Raw genomic sequence first — 4,224 nt, 5'->3', positions numbered from 1 at the left:
ATATGCACATGATCTTAGATCAGACGGGGGGCACGACAGTCTCAGCCACATCATTTGCCTCTGAGAGTACCCCCTTTAAGTTTGCGACTTTAAACACAAATTCCTCAAGCTTTTGCTTTTCCTTGATTTGAAACAGTTCCATCTCAGCTTTGTGGCAACAGCAAAAGGAGAAATGCAATTCACTCTCATCCCAGTGCTTCCCCAATTCGATGGACAGATTCTTCATACGCCCTACGACTGCATGCTTTGACGCTACATAAGCACGAGGAATATTTCCTCTAGTAAAAAACGCCATACTTGTAGTTAACATGATGCTCCCTTTTCTGTATAGAAACACAAAAAAAAAAAAAAAAAAAAAAAAATTAAATTTCAATTTCAAACCATACAAAAATTTTAGGTTATGGTTTATGGTAGTGATCTCAATCCGCGACGAAATGTGTGGAGGTAGATGGTGGTAGTCTAATCCAAATTTTTAGCGAGATGGTGGTGGACAACGATGGCAGTTGAAGGCTGAAACGTGGTGTCGGAGATGTCGGTGAAGGTGGGGGTGTTGCTGGTCAATGGTGTTTTCAGCTGCCAGCTAGACAATGTATTTTAGAAAAAGAAAGCCAACATCTTTAATATGAAATATACAATGCCAGGCATAATTTCCTTAATATAAAAAGCTAACGTCCAAAAATGAAATTGGCCAAGAAGCCCAACTTGAATGACATAGATAGAGAGCATATTATGAAACACTATAAAAACACGTGGAAATTACGCCTCCTAATTATCATTTAATTAATATTCCAATATTACTTTACAACTTTTTTCGCCACAAATACTATATTATTACAATAAAATCAAAAGGTAAAAGCATCCCAATTCACTAAATTTATGCATAATCCCTAAATCTGTGCCTTTTCACTTTCCACCTTTCCATCCAATTCCAAATCTTCTCAAACGAGAAAACATCTCAAGAAATTCCAAAACCATACTAGAATTTGATCTAGCTCGTATCGGTGAAGTGACACGGCCTAATTTACACCACTATCTATTGACAAAGAAAATTGCCCATTTCGACCTCTACCTCATGCTTTAGTTTCATTTGGAACCATTAATCAGATTGACTTGGTGCCATATTGTGCCAATTCAATGCACAAATTCTTCATTAGTTCTTCTACATTATCTAAAATATTATATTACTTCAGAAATAATACAAGTGATTTAATACAACTCAACAAATCATCAGCGTCTTTTGCAAATTCATCTCAACCTTTAAAATGGGACTTTTCATTTCCCAACCGTAACTTCTATTTGCATATTTCCTCTTAAAATAATTAAATTTTCCTCACTTCAAGTGCACAAACTAATTTTTTGACGAGTAAAGTTGGCAAAATACTAACTTAAAACCCAATCTAATCATTCAGGCTTAAACATTTCATTCATTTTTAATTCCAAATTCTAAAAGAAAAACACTTTCTTTCTTTTAGGCACAAATCTGGTCAAAGATTGGTTGAATGCATGGCCATTTTCAAGAGATTCAAAGAAGACGACCCCAATGCTGAATTGTTTATTTATTTATAGTTATTTAAACATAATTGTGTTTTTGTTCACTTTTTTTATTTGGAATGAATTTATTGTATTTTGTGTCATTTTATTTTTGTATTTATATACATAGGTAACTATGTTCTCTATTTATTTTTAAAATTTTTCGATTTTTCAGAATCAATATAATCAAAACTTGATTTTTTTAAATAAAGTGTTGTTGACTGATTTTTCTTCCCTTTTTTTTTTGTTTAAATTTTATGTACAATTAACTCAAAGTTAATGCTTTTAATAAAGTTTCTAACAAAATATGTAGCTATGTGGTTTTCTTTAAATGTTGTTATCTATGCGAGCTAGCAGACTTTGCCCAAACCTTTAGTTTGTGTCACCCACGATGCCAAACCTTTCAAAAACTCGCAGTGGAAATCCAAATGGATGGAAACTGTTATTTTGACCGTTAGTTGATCAAAAATTTAACATTGACCATTATTTTGACTAATTTTAAAAGGATAAAATAGTAACTTTACATTTTTCAACAAAAAAAAAATAATTACAATATATTAATAATTAAATCAAAAACACTATTCATCTTCTTCTTCATTCACCCCCTACCCACCCACTCCACAAATCCAAATCCCACCAAAATGCCAGAACTTACTTGTTCCTCGATTCTCTTATCTGGGGTGGCTAATATATCACGACCTCAATCGCTAAAAAATTCAAGCGATGAAGCTAATACAACACAAACCGAGGCGCGAAAAACTGTAGTTCGTACTTTATATGAATTAATTCAATCCGACACGATCCCACCTAACAGGTTTTACAGCTATGAACTCCACATTCATATTTAAAAAAGGAAAAGGGCATCTCTATATCTAAGATTATCCCGAAGGAGTGGATATCAAACGATGACATGGGCCGTCAAATTAATATATATGAATATGGCCCAGATTTGTGAAAGAAATCCCATGTTTACATTAGCTTTTCCAAATGAAACACTATCCATCAAATTGATGACAAAATCTTCTTCGATCCCTTTCACTAGATACGAAGGTACCCCATAACCTTGTTTGTTTACACAGTGTGTGCTTTGATGGGATTTGATTTTGTGGAGTGGGTGGGTGGGTGGGTAGGGGGTGAATGGAGAAGAAGATGAATAATGTTTTTGTGTTTTGATTTAATTATTAATATATTGTAATTATTTTTTTTGGTTGAAAAATGTAAAGTTATCATTTTATCCCTTTAAAATTAGTCAAAATAATGGTCAATGCTAAATTTTTGGTCAACTAACGGTCAAATTAATAGTTTCCATCCATTTGAACTTTCACTGCGAGTTTTTAAATGGTTTGGTATCGTGGGTGGTACAAACTAAAGGTTTGGACAAAGTCTGCTAATAAACGAAAGGTTTGGTACCTCGACTGCAATTTTCCCTAAATTTTATGTACAATTAACTCAAAGTTAATGCTTTTAATAAAGTTTCTAACAAAATATGTAGCTATGTGGTTTCCTTCAAATGTTGTTATCTATGCGAGCTACTACTATGCTATCAATTGCTAATCGTCGTATGCCTCCCAAGTGGGAAAATATTAAAAAAAAGGTCAATCAGGTTTGGCCACGTCAGTGTCGATATCCATTCTCCATTCTGTTAAAATTTTCCTCTACTTGAAGCTTTATTGAATTAAAAATCTTGACTCCATCTGTTCAACCTACCACTCCCATTTTCCACCTAATACCACTCGCATGCTTATTGAAGATCAATAATTCAAATGCAACTTGGTGCAATCTATATGTTATAAAGTTACACTATAAGCAATTAAATTTGACCCTAATGCAAGATCTTAGAATTTTATGATTTTCACATTTTAGTAAATTGATCGAGATACATACCTTGATCCATGGTGATTATTGAAATTTCTCAAATCTGCAACACAAGATAAATACGTGAAAAATAGAGGAACTGTTCTCTCAACCTAACCTTCATTTTCTTATGACTTTTCTATTGTCTGTCATTATGGGTATGCAGTGAAAATATATGTAAGGTAGAGAGAGGACGGTTTCTCCCATAAATAACTGCCATAAAACCACTCCCCATAAACGTGGTTAATAGGAAAAATAACTTCCCATAAAATCTCACGTGCTTACCTTAAGGAGCCAATAACTTCCTCATATTTAAAATTCAAATAATGTTAGTTTTTTTTTGGTTAAGTGGGACATTAATTCTTACATTCTCCCACTTGGCCCATATGACAACGACAGTTTATTTGAATTGATAAGTTAACTATAATATGCGCATAACATTAGCTCATTTGCACTTTTAGTGAGATTACATTAATATCGTAATTAAATAACTTACCAACATGGGTCATGGCGGTAAATATCATTATAGCAACATTTTTCCTTCCATGTACCACAGTGTCAATAAAACACTTAATCACAATCTATAACGGGAAGTAACTATAATGTCCCAATAATGTCTTTGTCAAAGACGATTCTTGTTATCAATAATCCATATCCATAATTACGTAATACATGGAAAACAAGAAAATATCAGAAACACGGTAAGTGAGATCTCTGTTAGTGTCTTAGAACAAAACATAAAGATTGAGATCCATAAACAAAACTCATGGATTAAGACCAAGACCCATACAATCAACATGCTCTTTAAATGTCTTTGGTGGTAATCCTTTAGTTAAAGTA

The sequence above is a fragment of the Olea europaea genome, chromosome 9, assembly GCF_002742605.1.
Source record: "Olea europaea var. sylvestris chromosome 9, O_europaea_v1, whole genome shotgun sequence".
NCBI lineage: Eukaryota > Viridiplantae > Streptophyta > Magnoliopsida > Lamiales > Oleaceae > Olea > Olea europaea.
This window is presented reverse-complemented; position numbering follows the sequence as displayed.